Source organism: Pinus tabuliformis, chromosome Q (assembly GCF_031772625.1).
Source record: "Pinus tabuliformis cultivar Carrire ecotype Pingquan chromosome Q, CPIR1, whole genome shotgun sequence".
NCBI lineage: Eukaryota > Viridiplantae > Streptophyta > Pinopsida > Pinales > Pinaceae > Pinus > Pinus tabuliformis.
Window position 1 is genome coordinate 1362500317 of NC_142296.1, and position 18233 is coordinate 1362518549.

The following is an 18233-nucleotide window of genomic DNA, read 5'->3' on the forward strand; positions in this document are numbered from 1 at the left end:
CCACAGAGACCCTTTATTCTTCATTGTGTCACCCCTGCATCATCTGCACGAGGATTGCGCCATCCCTGCATCATCTACATGAGGAATGCATGTCATCTGCGTGAGGACTATGTGAGATCTTGTCCCTACCTGCATTGTCTCTCAAAGCTCTCCCTTTGTGTTGTCTCTTTGAGGCACTGCGTCACCTCCTCCTCAGTCTCTAACTGATGCTGAAACCCTCCTTTTCCTTCACCCTGTAACTCTCCCTTTGAAATTGAACTCCTTCTCCTTGAGAATCGATTTCCCTCGGGTCACTAAGTATTTTCCCTGGTGTGTCTCCAAATGACTCTCAAGTCTTCTCTTATACTTTTCTTGTTGATGAATCAACGGCCGAGATTAAGTCTCTAATCAACGGGTAAGATTAAAACATACTTGATCCTCGTCTCTTAGAAGCTTCTCACCCATATCTTTATTAATACCCATTAATATTTTTATTTTCCTAAGTTTAGACTTAGGAACCCATTAAAAATATTAATTATTTTAATAACTCACAATCCGGGTGGAATTTCTCCAAAAAAAATTTGGGTCTTGGAGATCTTATGTATTCTAGCCCCTCCACAAAATTTCGGAGGTAGAGCACATCTGATGCTACCCAAAATCAATAGTTGTGTGGCTTCACAGATGTAGATTGGGCAGGGAGTCCATCAGACCGAAAGAGTACATCAGGTGGAATTTTCAATGTTGGGTCTACAGTTGTTTCTTGGTACAGCAGGAATCAAAGATATGTGGCACTCAACTCAGCAAAAGTAGAATACATGGTTACTAGTCAAGCAACATGTGAGTCGATATGGATGAGAAAGATACTTGTTGGATTGTTTGGTTAGATAATGGATCCAACTGTGATTTACTGTGATAATCAGAGTTGCATCAAGCTCTCTGAAATCATGCTTTTCACGATTGATCCAAGCATATAAATATTTGGTATCACAATTTATGAGGCTATGTGTAGAGGCGGATAATGTTGTTACAGTACATTCCGACAAAGGAATAAGATGTTGATATTTTGACAAATTCCTTGTCAAGAGGGAAGTTTGAGTTCCACAGGTGCAGGATAGGGGTGGTTGATAATCCCTTTCTTGCTAAGAGGAGTGTTGAAAAATGCAGCAAGAAATTCTCAATTTGATTTTTCCTTGATTAAATCAAGAAAATTTGAATTTCCACATCAACAGAGAATTTAGATGATGTTAACTTGTGTGAAATGGCTTGTGTCACCCAATTTACTTAGTAAATTCGAGTTGGAGGAGTTATAGTTTAGTTATGCATAAGTGATTGCTAATTTGTAGCAATCAAGGTTAGTTATCTCAGGTTATTTTCAGTTAAACTAATTCCAACTTTTGGAGGAACTAGTGGAAGGTCAGTTAAGCAGTGGGACTTACGTAAAACTCAGTGATCATCCAGTTAATTGATCAATCAACCCCTAATAGATAGTGCATGCAGAGAATTAGAGTTACCCAATGGAGGTGGAGATTCTAAGGTAGTGTAGCATTAGTTGTAGATTAGTCTTGAGTGTACAGGTGTTGCATGCAGTCAGATGATCAGCCACAAGGAATTGCAAAATTCAATTGAGGAAATTTCTTAAATAATAGGGGCTAATTCCTCAAAGAACAGAGCAAGGAAATAGGAGCTCAAGCCGAGGGAAAATTTGACTAAGTCTAGATCAGAGGCCTTCATTAAGCAGAGAGATAGGTTGTGCACTTGCAAGGTGATATCAATTGAGAAAAGCAATTGTAATATGTCTCTATTCATTTGATTAATGCAAGCTAGAATTGGGGTTTTTAACAGATTTATTTCCCTAGATAAAAATACTTGTTGCGTGTGTGTTATTTCTTCTTGCATGTTTGAAAATTTTATTCTAAATTGTAAATTAATATCTGTGGATCAATGGTGTAGGTTTTTGCCTTGTGATTTTAATTATAATTTCATGAATAGTTGCAAATCTACAACCTAATTTCTACAGAAGTCGTGCAGCTCATCCAACTCATGCTTCTAGTTCTATTAGGCCTAGTACTGCTATTGAGGTTGGAGAGGAGTGTAAGAATTCCTCATACTCTAACCCAGGTGATGTTTATGTAGCTCATGCCAATGATCCCATGTCTAGTAGGGTTGATGAGTTTGATGAGTGATCATGTTGATCAATGATTTGTACTTTGTAGTAGGCTAGTGGCCTAGTAGCTTGAGTTTTAGCATTGTTTTTGGTCTCTAGAGGCCATTTAGAGCCTCATTAGTTATATATTTTGTTGATGATATCATTGATATGTATTGCATTCGGTGCCATTTTGATATATGCACCCTTACGTGGTATATAGATGAGAAGAATTTCCATATTTGGTCTCTCATGGTTTGGAATCATGGTTTAGAATCATGGTTTGTAATCTTAAAAATAATTTTTTTCATTAAAAAATTAAATGTTTTATGTATTTTTGTTCCAATTCCAGTTTATTGAATCTCGTTCAATTCAATTTGATCTAATTCCGGTTAGAATCACGGTTAGATAGGCGGTCAGTTTGATGCCCAATTCTAATTTTTAAAACTATGATGCTAGTTTCACACAACTTTTATTGTCATAGAATAACATGGTCATTTCCAACATCTAGTTGAACAATCCAGAGATTAGCTTACAAATCCATACTCCCTCACAACAGGCCAAACAAACTACAACATACTTTTCTTCTACAGTACTAAGTGCAACAAAGGTATGCTTCCTACTCATCGAGGATATCATAGCAGAACCCAAACTAAAACATAGACCAATTGTACTCTTCCTATCATCCGCACTCCCTGCCCAATAAGATTTTTTATATCCCTGTAGTTGTATCTCACCACTTGAAGCATATCTCAAACAATAGTCAACACTACCACACAAATATCTCAATATATGCTTTGTTGCAATCTAATGCTCAAGGTGTCCACTACAAAGAAAATATTTGGCCTGGTATTCACCATATACGTCAATGATCTAATCAACTTCTAGTACATGGAAGGATCCACTAGGTCAAACTCAGAATCTCTCAGCTTTCTTAGGTTCATCACCATAGGAGTTGCCATGGACTTGCATTCCATTAGGCCAAACTTTTGAAGGATCTTAATGACATATTCCTTGCCCAATAAGGATAATGCATTAAGCCAAGATCCTTCATGTTAAATTCAGAGGGAAACTCCCTCTTACGCTAAAAAATAAGATGCTCTACACCTATCGCGAACAGATTATCAACATATAGTAGCAACATCACTGGTTCACCTTTCACAACCTTAATATAAAGGTTTAGATCAACAACACTCTTAGAGAAACTAAATCTCATCATATATCCATCAATTCTAGAATACTAAGCTCTCAGAGCTGGCTTGAGTCCATGCAAGGCCTTCTTTAACCTGCATAGGTGAGATTCTCTATCATGAGCCTCAAAACCTTGAGGTTGCTCTACATACACCTCTTCCTCAATCACACCATTGAGCAAAGCGGTTTTCACATCCATCTGATGTAGTTTCCATCCCATAAAAAAAGCAAGAGAGATAAGAGGTCTAATCGTGGTGTACCTAGAAACTGGTGCAAATATTTCATCATAATCATCTTCCTTTTTCTGGGAGAACTCTCTAACTACCAATATCACCTTGTATTATCAGGGTTTCTCCCTCTGACACATGATCTCTTCTACTTTTGACAAGTCATATGGGATCAATCTTGATCCACTAATTTTAACAGGAGTTTGTACAAAGCCTTCCTTCTTCTTACAAGCATCAAACTTCTTCAAGTGTCTGACAAACTAGAGAAATTTCTTACGTACACTTCTTCGTTCATCGAGGAAGACAATATCTACATCCATCTGATGTAGTTTTTTAACATAATTTCTAAAGATAATAATAAAATTTTAACATAAGTGTACCTGACAATATGTCCCTTAATTGTCTTCCTCCCTCTTACTGAGGAATCCTTCGCTTTGTACTCCTTGCCATTCAATCATACTTTGACTTTTGGAAGTCATTACTGACTTATTTCCGGCATGCTTCAATCTTACTTATTTGTTTGCTCCCTGTAAGTCCAAATCTCATCTACTACAATGTCTCTCATCACAAATCCCTTTTCTTGGGAGTCTTCCTATCACAACTTTCCTTTATTATTCCACGTACTACCAATGACTAGGCAGCCTTTAATATGTTTCTACAATCCTCACTAGGAGACCAAGGAAGAACAATCACAACCAAGAAAAAGATATAAGGAAAAGAGACTAACAACTAGTAAAATCAACGACAATAGTAATAATCGAATAAGAGAGATATGGAATACTTATCTTTTGAGAGGATATCGACTCCCTCTAGATCTTTAGTCACCTTGCATCCATTTTCAATTTTATCAGCTTTGTCATTCTTTCATTGTTGGAATTAGGATTTTCACTTTCAACAGAAATGACCAACCCTAGGGTTTGTCCATAAGCTCTAGGATTTCTTCTCTGGACCTTTGTTGACTTGCTAGGGTTTACAAATGTTTAGCTAGGGTTTTAATTTCAAACCCTAGATCTTCATAATTCTTCAAGATTAGTCTAGGGTTTACAAACCCTAGATATGTACCACTCATCCTTGTGCTCTCTTGCAAGTGCACACCCGAATGTCCAAAGCTATAGAGAAATGCTTGCAATGTACTCTCAATTATGGGTACATCAATTCCTTTAAATGACCATATTAACTTTTGAAATCAGATGCAAATCATCTTCTACGTATTTGAGAGAATATTTTTCACGAGGTGAAAAGAACCTTTGAATGAACATATAGGCAGATTGAATCTCAGAGAATCTGATTTGCCTACAATAATCTTTTAATTGACCTAGTATTCTCAAGGCTTATCAAGATGTCAACAATTTTTGACACCACGGTCTCGTACGAACTTTGATTCTTTGAAATACTTTCAAACCTGGTGACATAAGGTTCTAGAGATAGCCATATGTTATCCAAAGCTTTGAAACATACCTTGCATGTAGTAGGCATCGAACCTTGGACTGAAGCAGTACCTTGATAATCTTTCTTGAAGACTTCCTAAGGAGAAATATGATCTTATGGTTTTCAAGATAATATACATTCGACCTTTCAAGTGACATGAGCTTAGATCCTCGGCCTTTTAAGATAGACTTGATAAGTTCTAGAAATGGCATAATCAAGCAAATTGCAAGGTTCAATTCCAATCTCTCTTTAAGTCTTCAATTTTGAGAATAAACTTGACCTTAGAGTCTTATCTTCATGTCAACACGTGACTTTGTAGTTTCAACATTCTACCATAATTGAATTTCTTGTTCAATTATATTCTTAGGTCTCATGATCAATTCACTGATTTATAGTACTATGCTCCTTGCAAGTCTATACTACTTCTTAGAGCCTTCGACCTATTTCACCAAGCCATTACACTTAAGTTCTTTGATCTTATGCAATAAGAATGAGACGACATGTGCCTTTAAAGCAATTTTTTGAGACTATGTAGTAGACTAATTTAGGCTCTCAGATCTATGTAGATTTCTGAGGTGAATTTGACCTAAGGTTTGAGCTTTGGCCTAATGCAATCTTGGTCTATTCTTCACAAGAACTTTGATCTAATCCCAAGCATATTTTTCATAATCTTATTTTTCAAAATACATACCAAATAGTGGTCCTAAGACCTCCTTGGTTTAACAAAAAATTCTAAGACTTAAAGTAAAGTCTTATGCTAGGGCATCAACCCTCCTTCAAAGAGATGGATTATTGGGGCTTGAATGTAGATAAGGAATCCTTTCATTGCACACTTTTGGTCTTCTCCAATTTTAGGGCTTGCATAAAACAGAGATGGCTTCTTTAAGTATGATCTTTATGCTCTTTCCTTAACCAAAGCTCTAATACCATTTTGATTTTTCAATACAATAGATACAAGTAATTTATTTTTGAACTATGATAATTACTTCCAAAGATATTTATGTTGTTTAACACAACAATTAGATCATTAAGTAATTATACTTCAAAAATTCAACCAAATAGACAATAGAGCAATGGAGATCACAATGCACAAGAGACAAGAAGATTTTACCCTGGGAAAACCCACAATGGGGGAAAAAACCCAGCCAACCTTTTTCTTAAATAATCAAATGCAACAAGAGATACATCAAAGTCAACTAACCAGCAAGAATACCAACCACTAAGGACAGAATGTGCACTATATCTGAGAGATATATCAAAGAATTAATATTTCCAAGAAGGATGAAGAAGGTCCTGCAACTCTACCTTAGGATGTGCTCTCAACCATAGAGATATGCCACGGAATCAATGTCACAAGAGGGACGAGATTCGACCTTTGTATCAACCTCAAAAATTTAGACTATGTCACAGAATTTATGCCTCAAAGTTACGCACTAAATTACAGAGCCTTCGCACTATTCCACAAAAGATGTACCTCAGAAACTCATACAAGATTCAACCTTATTTGATTTCCAGAGCAAGCAACTATCCTCCTATTGATCTTCATTTCTATGCTCCCTGTATCCTTTGCTTGAACAAAGATGAGGTGTGTTCGAAGTGTGCCTTTGGAGGAAAGCGAATAGGCTCTATTTGTAGTGATTCATCCATGCGAATGGGTGTGCCCCATGGGCAGGCCTACTTGATCTTGGAGGGGCCGACTTGGTCACTTGTGGAGGTAAAATACAAATTCAAAATTTCATTTTTCCTACTCTTGATGAGCCTTGTAAAAATTTTTCTTTTGAATATAAAATAAATATTTTTCCTTTTCTTGCAAGCATGAAGAACATGCCTCAAATAAATTTTCTTTTACAAATATAATTTATAATTCATAATTACAAATACAAATGAAGATATTATGAATATCAGTCGTAGCTACAAAATTCAACACCCACAAAGTGTTGACAAAGATTGTCATTGATGTCAATATGGCATATCGGAGGAGCAAACAGACCTATCGGAGGAGCAAACAGAGCCATCGAAGGAGAAAAACAGAGTTATCGAAGGTATATCAGGAGTATCGGGAGCAATGTATGCCAAATAAGGACTATCAGGAGCAATGGATGCCAAAGAAGAACTATCGGGGGTAATATATGTCACTTATGCCAAAAAACGGAATATATATATATATATATGCGGAAGAGTTATAGGAAGCAGAAGAGTTAAAAGAGGCGGAAAAACATATACATATGTGCAATATACACTATCAGAGGCAGCAAATATACATATATCGGAGCATAGAGGCGGAGTATATGTATATATCGGCAATATCATAATCAGCGGGTTCTACAATGAGCCACTACCCGAAACCCCCGACAGCGATATATATGTGCGGACCCGACGAGACATATCTGTCCGGGTGTATAAACAGGTGAAGTCCGCTAAGTGTGTCGAAGCATGGTTTTTAAGTGTATTTCATATATTTGCGCTTTAAGTCTTGCCACATTAAAACATGCAAATTTGCAATACATATATATATATATATATATATATATATATAACTACGATATGTTGCGGACCCGCTGCAACATTATGCAATGGTCTAATATTATATCGCATCCGCCCATCGGAACTTGCATATCGCAATATACAAAGGGGTGTCACCCCTGAAAGCGCCGATTGCGATATATGTTGCGGACCCGATGCAACATTACAGGCTGGCTTAATATCATATCGCATCTACAGGAGAATCAGCCATCGGCCATCAGAGATGTCATGAGCTCATCTTATATAGGACTTCCGGAAGTTGGGACTACCGATTGCGATTACACAGCGGACCCGATGCAGTTATAGATGTGGGTGTAATAATTTTTTAAGTCCGCCCTTAAGCATTTCGGTTGGTTTTTTCATATATTCCTGTGTATTCCAATATTTGTATTGCGCGGGGTTTGAAGGCCAAAATGCATAAAAAAATGCTCCCGATAGTTCAGGAGGCCTGAACGATGCCGATTGTGATTGCGATGGTGACGTGGCAGTATGCTCTTATGAATTTACGTGTCCCTGGAGTGTTGGTGAACACGAAGAGATGGAGGAAGTCGAAAAACCAGGAAGCCGAAGGACAAGCCAACACAGAGGAAGCCAAAGCGACATGGAGAATCAGGAAGCCGAAGAGGAGAAGCCAGTGCAAAGGAAGCTGAAGCGAGCATTGAGGAAGCTGAAGAGCCAACGAAAAGCGGAAACCAACAGTCAGAGGCATCAAGAACACATAAAATAGGAAAAACAAGGAAAGGGGAGTATGTGTGTGAATAATCAGAGCAAGAGAAAGCCGAAGTTCAGGCAGAGGCAGGAGAAGCAAGAGAACAGGAGTGAAGCATAAGCTCAGCAGGCTTGGGAGCAGAGAACTACAGCAAAACAATTTATAATAGTTGATCATAAAGGGTTGGAGCCCGCAGGGTTGGAGCCTCAAAACTGAAAGGATTGGAATCCTTGGGAGTTGGTGCTCCTAAGTCCAGGACTGTTGCCTTGGAAAAACAGAGTTGGTGCTCTGGAGGTTGGAGCCTCACAAAAGTCCAAGTTGGTGCTTGGAAACTGATTGCAACCATTTATATATTGTATCTATTTCATTGCACTGTTTATGTTAATAAAAGCATTTATTCCAGCTATCTATTTATGTGTTCCATATATAAATGTTTTGGTGATAAAAACAACAATTAAAAAGAAATACTGATTCACCCCCCCCCCCCCTCTCAGTATTTCCAACAGTTGGTATCAGAGCAGGCTTCTTCATATTAGCCTAACAACTTGAAGAAATCATGAAGCGTCAGAAAAACCTCCTCTGTTCGACGGCACCAATTTTGATTTCTGGAAAAAAAGAATGACCTACTACTTTATGTCCCTTGGACCTGAAGTCTGGCATTTCGTTCTAAATGAGTACCCAATTCCTTCCACTCTTCCAACAGATCAAGACGAGATGAAATCCTACATTGCAAATACAAAAGCCTTGAACTCCATCACTAGTGGAATCACTGATTCCGAGTTTACAAAAGTCATGAATTGTAACTATGCCAAAGAAATGTGGGATAAGCTAATTAGCTTATACGATGGGGACTCAAAAGTCAAGAAGGCAAAGCTTCAAACTCATAGAAGGCAATTTGAAAGTCTGAAAATGGAAGATGAAGAAGATATTGCATCATACTTTCTCCGAATAGTTGAAGTGGTCAACTCTCTTAAAGGATTAGACGAGAACATTGAAGAAAGTACCATTGTTCAAAAGGTCTTAAGATCTCTTCCACACAGATTTGACTCCAAAATAAACGCCATAGAAGAAATAAATGATCTAGATACTCTCAAGATGGATGAACTCCATGGAATCCTCACTACCTATGAGATGAGAAAAGGTGGCCCAAGCTCCAAAGATGCAGCATTCAAGGCTTCAAAATCAAAGAAGGGGAAAGAAAGGAATGACTGTAGTGATGACTCCGATGTGGAATCCAAATTGGCACAATTTGTATGAAAGCTGAAGAAAGGATCTAAGCTAAAAGGTAAGTACCCTCTTATCTGCTTCAAATGTGGAAAAATAGGTCATTATGCTGCAAAATGTCCTCATAAGCATGATAGTGATGATGAAGAAAATTCTAAAAGAATGGTATACAAAAAGAAAGGGATCAATAAGAAGAACCTCTTCTCTAAGCAAGATGAGTCTGATGAAGATGAATTTGTAGTCATCAAAAAGAAATCAAATGAAGAAAGTGACCATGCTGAAAGCCAAGAAACATTATTCATGGCATTCACAAATGATGATGACTTAGGGCTAGAAGGAAATGTAGATGAGCTGTTAATAAGTGCCATTGAGGAAAATGAGAAATTACGGAATAAAATCGTTTCTCTCAAGGTAGAAAACGAGGAAACAAAGAGAAGGGAAGATCTCGAGGAAACAAAGCTAAAAGAAAAAGAAAAACTTGCGAAGAACGTGAAGCCGAAATAGTATCTTTGAGGAAAGAATTGGAGCAAGTTAAAAAGGGTTGGAAAAGCTCTCAAATACTTGAGACTATCCTAAAAAGTCATAATCCTCAACATGACAAATCTAGAATAGGTTTTAAAGGAGAATCATCAAGCACTAAGAATAGTGTGAAAAGCTATGCCGATGCACTTTCCAGCAACCCAAAAGAAGAAAGAATATCTCATCAAAGACGCATCCCAGATCCAAAGAATGAAGAGAGAATCACTCCAAAGAAGAATGTGGATTTGAATCATGGATATTACAACAGATACAAACCAGTGTTCCATCAAAGGCCCATCTCAAATCCAAAGAATGAAGCGAGAGTAATTCCAAGGAAGTTGATTCAAACCGTGGCTACTACAACAGGTACAAAACTGTCTTTCTTGGACATTGTTTCCATTGTAAAAACTTTGGCCATCAAGCCAGACATTGCATGGCTCGCAAGAATGAAACACCAAAACTAAAGGATCAAGTAATCAAACCATATGGCCCCAAAAGGCAGGGACAAATCAAGACCTATAATTCATTTGATCCCTTGACCAAATTTGATCTGATTTGCTCATTCTACTACAATAATGGACACTATGAACAAGATTGCCCACTCAAAAGAGGAAAAGTAAGCAGTGAGAATCCCAACACGAATAAATGTGGTGTGGCTCTATATGCTCAAAATAATGAAAATCATTGGTTTGTGGATAGTGGGTGCTCCAGACACATGACAGGGGACAAAAGGAAGTTTGTCTCATTGAGCAAAAAGGAAGGAAATGTATCCTTTGGAAGTGGATCTGCCAAAATTGCTAGAAAAGGAACTATTCCTCTTATCAATGGAAAAGGAAAAGCCCAAAATGCTCTGCTAGTAAACGGGCTCAAACACAACCTCCTCTGTGTTAGCCAAATCTGTGATCAAGGACATAATGTTGTCTTTAGCACCAAAGACTGTGAAATAAGGAACTCTTCCTCAGGGGAACTTGTGGCGAAAGGGGTTAGAACACCAGACAACATTTACATTCTAAACAAGATTCAAGAAGATAAATGTTACTTAAGTCAAACAGATGAAAGTTGGTTGTGGCACAAGCGACTTGTACATACAAGCTTTGAGAACTTGATCAATATCAGCAAGATTAAAGTTGTACAAGACATTCCAAAGTTATTCAAACCAAAACAAGGAATATGTGGTCCATGTCAACATGGAAAGCAAACCAGAACCAGCCACAAGACCAAGGAGTTCTCTACATCAAAGCCTTTGGAGATCATCCATGCTGATTTATGTGGACCAACTAGAAATCAAGCACTCCAAGGAGAAAGGTACTTTGTTTTATTTGTTGATGACTATACTAGAATGATGTGGATATTTTTTATAAAATATAAATCTAAAACATTTGAGTGTTTTAAGAATCTTAAAGCTCTTGTAGAAAATGAAAAGGACACAAATATTAAGTGCCTTAGAACAGATAGAGGGGGAGAATTCACATCAAAAGAATTTAATGAGTTCTGTAAAATACATGGAATTAAAAGAGAATTCTCTGCTGCCAGAACACCCCAGCAGAATGGGGTAGTTGAAAGAAGAAACCAAACAGTTCAAGAAATGGCAAGAACAATGCTATTAGCAGCAGATTTGCAGCCAAAATTCTGGAGAGAAGCAGTCGGGACAGCTGTCTATACCTTGAATCGAACTCAGTTAATACGAAATTATGAAAAAAATCCTTATGAACTATGGAAAGGAAGACCTGCTTCAATAAAGTACTTCAATATCTTTGGAAGCAAGTGCTTCATAAAAATCAATGATGGCTCACCAGGAAAGTTTGATTCTCGGGTTGATGAAGGGATCTTCCTTGGATACTCTACACAGAGCAAAGCCTACAAGTGCTACAATAATTGACTAAGGAAAATAGTGGAAAGCATTGATGTAAAGATTGATGAAGACCTTCCAGAAGAAGAAATTGAAGAACACGAAGTTGATCCTTTCATTGAAGAAGAAGAACCTGAAAAAGAAGAAATAGATCAAGAAGAAGCCAAGGAAAAAGAACCACCTCATACCCCTTCAAAGATGAAGTTTCTCCAGAAATATCATCCAGAAGAGCAGATTATTGGCAATAGAGATGAAGGGATGCAAACCCGAAGAAGGATGATAAGTACACCAAAGAAAAACGATATTGCTCTTCTATCCATGATAGAACCATAAACATATACTCAAGCAAGTAAGGATCCTCATTGGGTAAAAGCCATGGAAGAAGAGATGTCCCAAATTGAGAAGAATGAGACATGGGAGCTGGTACCTCGTCCAAAGGACAAAAACATTATAGGAACCAAGTGGGTATTCAAAAACAAAATGAATGAAGATGGACAAGTCATCAGAAACAAGGCAAGGCTTGTTTGTAAAGGCTATTCACAAATTGAAGGAATTGACTTTGAAGAAACATTTGCACCAGTAGCTCGTGTGGAAGCTATCAGGATGTTCTTGGCATTTTCTTGCTCAAAAGGATTCAAAATCTATCAAATGGACGTAAAATCAGCATTTCTGAATGGGGAACTCAAGGAAGAAGTCTACATGGAGCAACCAGAAGGGTTTGATCTAACATAAGGAAAAGACTTAGTCTGTAAGTTGAAAAAGGCATTATATGGATTGAAACAAGCTCCTAGAGTTTGGTATGCAAGATTGGATCACTATCTACAACAACAAGGCTTCAAGAAGGGAGTGGCAGGAAGTAATCTCTACATAAAGACGAATGAAGGTAAGTTACTAGTCACACTTGTTTATGTTGATGATCTGATTTTTGCTAGCAATAATGATGAGATGAGCCATGAATTTTTTCAAAGCGTGTCAAAAAAGTTCGAGATGTCGATGATAGGAGAGTTATCTCACTTCCTTGGACTACAAGTATCTGAAACCAGAGCAGGATTGTTTATATCTCAAGCCAAATATCTTAAAGACATGCTTAAAATATATGGAATGGAAGATTGTGCACCCATGAGCACACCTATGACCACAAATTGCAAGTTGAGAAAAAATGATGACTCCCCTCCAATAGATGCAACTCATTACAGGTCAATAATTGGATCCCTTCTATACTTAACTGCTACGAGACCCGATATAATGCAGGCAGTAGGAATGGTGGGAAGATTTCAATCAACTCCTAAACAATCCCATTTGTTAGTTGTAAAAAGAATTCTCAGATACTTGAAAGGAACCCCTGATTTCGATCTTTGGTAACCTACGAGCTCAACTCTGACTGTAACTGCATACATCGATGTTGATTGGGCCAGAAGTGTAGATGATTGAAAAAGTACTAGTGGAAATGCATTCTTCCTGGGAGACTGTTCAGTATCTTGGCTCAGCAAAAAATAGACATCCATATCATTATCCACAGACGAAGCCAAGCGTTTAGCTGTAGCAGACTATTGTACTCAAATACTATGGATGAAGGAAGCTCTAAAAGATGTCAACATAGGTACAGATCAACCAATTACCATCTATTATGATAACATAAGTGCTAGCAGTCTCAGTGAAAATCCAGTGATGCACTCAAAGACCAAACATATACCAATCAAGTATCATTTCCTTCGTGAACAAGTAGCTGAACAAAACATCATCTTGGAATATATCAATACTAAGGAGCAGATAGCTAATATTTTCACAAAACCTCTTCCTCGAGAAGCATTTGAACATCTTCGTCAAAAGATGAGGGTTATCTCTTTAGCATCACTCAAGTTCATTCATAAAGATGTTGTCGAACAGGGGGAGCAGTTCTACAGGGGGAGATGTTTGACAAGGGGAGTCAGTATGCATTCTTTTGCCATTGATGTCAAAGGGGGAGAGAAGAAGAATATTGCCATCAATAACAAAGGGGGAGATTATTGACATAGATTGTCATTGATGTCAATATGGCATATCGGAGGAGCAAATAGAGCCATCAGAGGAGCAAAACAAAGCTATCGGAGGTATATCAGGAGTATCGGAAGCAATGTATGCCAAAGGAGGACTATCGGGAGCAATGGATGCCAAAGAAGAACTACCGGGGGTAATATATGTCACTGATGCCAAAAAGCGGAATACATATATATATGTGGAAGAGTTATAGGAGGCGAAAGAGTTAAAAGAGGCGGAAAAACATATACATATATGCAATATACACTATCGGAGGCGAAAATATTGTATATATCGGAATACACTATCGGACGCAGCAAATATACATATATCGGAGCATAGAGGCGGAGTATATGTATATATCGGCGATATCATAATCAGCGGGTTCTACAATGAGCCACTACCCGAAACCCCTGACAGCGATATATATGTGTGAAACTGACGAGACATATATGTCCGGGTGTATAAACAGGTGAAGTCCGCTAAGGGTGTCGAAGCATGGTTTTCAAGTGTATTTCATATATTCGGGCTTTAAGTCTTGCCACATTAAAACATGAAAATTTGCAATATATATATATATATATATATATATATATATATATATATAACTGCGATATGTTGCAGACCTGTTGCAACATTATGCAATGGTTTAATATTATATCGCATCCACCCATCGGAACTTGCATATCGCAATATACAAAGGGGTGTCACCCCTGAAAGCATTGATTGCGATATATGTTGCAGACCCAATGCAACATTACAGGCTGGCTTAATATCATATCGCATCCACAGGAGAATCGGCCATCGACCATCGGAGATGTCATGAGCTCATCTTATATAGGACTTCCGGAAGCTGGGACTGTCGATTGCGATTACACAGCAAACCCGATGCAGTTATAGATGCGGGTGTAATAATTTTTTAAGTCCACCCTTAAGCGTTTCGGTCGGTTTTTTCATATATTCCTGTGTATTCCAATATTTGTATTGCGCGGGGTTTGAAGGCCAAAATGCATAAAAAACGCTCCCAATAGTTCAGGAGGCCTAAATGATGCCGATTGCGATTGCGATGGTGACGTGGCAGTCTGCTCTTATGAATTTATGTGTCTCTGGAGTGTTGGTGAACACAAAGAGATGGAGGAAGTCGAAAAGCTGGGAAGCCGAAGGACAAGCCATCGCAGAGGAAACCAAAGCGACATGGAGAATCAAGAAGCCGAAGAGGACAAGCCAGCGCAGAGGAAGCTGAAGCGAGCGTTAAGAAAGCCGAATAGCCAGCGGAAAGTGGATACCAACAGTCAGAGGCATCAGGAACACATAAAATAGGAAAAACAAGGAAAGGGAAGTGTGTGTGTGTGAATAATCAGAGCAAGAGAAAGCCGAAGTTCAGGCAGAGGCAGGAGAAGCAGGAGAACAGGAGTGAAGCATAAGCTCAGCAGGCTTGGAAGCAGAGAACTACAGCAAAACAGTTTATAACAGTTGATCATAAAGGATTGGAGCCCACGGGGTTGGAGCCTCAAAACTGAAAGGATTGGAATCCTTGGGATTTGGTGCTCCTAAGTCCAGGACTGTTGCCTTGGCAAAACAGAGTTGGTGCTCTGGAGGTTGGAGCCTCACAAAAGTCCAAGTTGGTGCTTGGCAACTGATTGCAACCATTTATATATTATATCTATTTCATTGCACTGTTTGTGTTAATAAAAGCATTTATTCCAACTATCTATTTTTGCGTACCATATATAAATGTTTTGGTGATAAAAAGAACAATTAAAAAGAAATATCGATTCACCCCCCCTCCCCCCCGCCGTCCCCTCAATGTTTCTAACACAAAGTGTAGATTAGATTGCAAGTAGATTTCTCCTGGTGACTTGTAAAAGCATCCCAATATCTTGTCCTATGACACTCATTTAGATTACCACCACTTCATATTGTACTAGCACAAACAGTGCACGACAGTTTGCAAGTTTCATGCAAACCTTGAATTGACAATTAAATGTACAATCTTTTGGTCGTATTTTTGAAAAATTAGAGAGGTAATTGAAAGCTTCATCAATAATAAAAAACCAAAGGGGAAGGAATGAAATGATTCTTTACCCCAAGGAAAGAAACTTCTAGTTACTCTGTTGATTAGAAAACAAGGGCATTTAAAAATGCGTTCAACCAAGGGGAAAAGAATGAAGCTACTCAATTGACCATAGGGAGATCAAGGAACTTCTAGTTGCTTTATTGACCATAGGGAAATTGAGGATTGCAGCCATTCAACCTATAGTACAATGAGGTTGAGGAACAAAATTTCTTTATTGTGGCCGAACATCTTTAGTCCAACCACTTGACTAAAGGGTGAAAAATGTGCCTCTCGGGTATTAGTTAAACAATGACTAAATGTTTTTATAACAAATTATTTCTTTTCTTTTCTTTTCTTTTTAGTCAAATAGTGGAAAAACCTATTGTAACTATAATAAATTATTTCTATTTATTATAAAATTATGTAAAATAAATTAGATAACAAATAAATATGTTCATAAAAAATTATTGACTATTATGTATATTCAATTTGCAGATGAGAAGATAATATAAACATGTTTGTATAACAAGCTATTTATAATAAATTATTTCGATTCATTATAAAATTATGTAAAATAAATTAAATAATAAATAAATATGTTCATAAAAAATTATTAACTATCATGTATATTCAATTTGCAAATGAGAAGACAATATAAACATGTTTGTATAACAAGCTATTTATATTTGTTTACTAAATATTAGAAATAATATCAAATGGTAAACAAATATTTATAATAAACTATTGACTATGGTCTATATACCATTCAATTTTCTAAAGAGAAAATAAAAGTTAAATACAAATTATTGGTTTAGTAAGTGTTTATCTGAAATCAGAATAAAAAGGGAAATATTTCCTTTAAGAAGCTATTCCTCTTTGTTTATTAAATATTAGAAATCAAATCAAAGAGCAGAAAATTGTTTCTCTAACAAATTATTGACTATTTATGTTCTTCAATTTTTAAGGTGTGCAGCCACTTGAATTTTTAGTTAATGGAGAGAAACTTCAGTTGATCAAAGGTCTTTAAACATTCGACTAAAAGACTCTGGTCAATCATATGGATCTTTAGACACTCAACCAAAGGGAGAGGAACTTTCATTAGGAACCTCAAGTGCTCAACCAATAATAGGAAGAGGGAGGGGAAATGAAGTTGCTCAACCAATAAGGAAAGGGAAAGGGAGAGGAAATAAAGTTGCTCGACCAAAGGGAGAGGTAGAGTAACATAATTGCTCAACCAAGAAGACCATACCTTGATATCCCAAAAGACAACTCATAAACTTGGAAAGCCCTTGAATGCCGCAAGGAAGTCACCCTGGTTTGGCGGAGCTCGTATACCATATTGACTTGTGTCATCTCAAAAACTAGCTAGTCGCACGCTACACATTGGTAAAATAATCATGCACCAAAGTAGAAGAAGAGCAGTTATTATCATTCTCAGGAAAATTATATGGAACTGTAAACTTGTTACAAGTGTAGAAGAAACCTTGGAATACCTCTACTATTCTAAATATCTTAGTATAACTAAATAGTCGACAAGTCTACTGAAATTTGTTCACACAATAATTTGATGTATGAAATTGTGAGCTAATACTTGTTTAATTTAGTGATTCTTTTTGCAAAACGTTGAAATAATTAGCCAAATGGCAAATATTATCCCTTAAATTTTTCTCTAATCATCTTGAAGGTACCAATAAAAAGCTTGAGAATGTCCTTTGGATAAAGGCCAACATTGAATTTACTTGGCCAAATATTCCTCGGGGGAAGTCAGGTGCTACTTGTTGGAGCTCTCCTAACCTCTAAAGTTGATGAGAGAAACCCAGTGATGGGCATTGGATTGTCTGATTTGAGCTGGAGAACACTCCCATGTTGGAGTTAAATGTTAGAACATGGATATCTAGGTTTTTCCAACAAAGCAAGATATGAAGTACTATCTCATTGACCTGGTCTTCCCTATATACATAACAATCAACTATGTACTTCATACTTCATACTAATATAACAATCAACTATGTACTTCATACTTCATACTAAGTGATTAGTTGAAGCATGGAGTGCAGTGAGTCAAAATTGTTGAACATTCAATATTGTTCAAGGGTACAAATTTGGAGAGCAAGAACCAGATCTTTTCAATATAACCATGCCTCTGAACCAAGTTCACGAAATGAAGGGGCAAATTAAGGATGATCTCCAATGTTCACTCATAAAGACTTCCATCATATGCTAGAGAAAATAAAAACTCAAGTTTAGCGAATGTCTAGATTCCCCAATTGAGTAACAATGCAAATTTCAATTTTGCCAATGTTAACTACCAGCCATATCTCCACGGATGATGGATAGACTTATAAGCGAAATTGCAATCATTGGGTGTT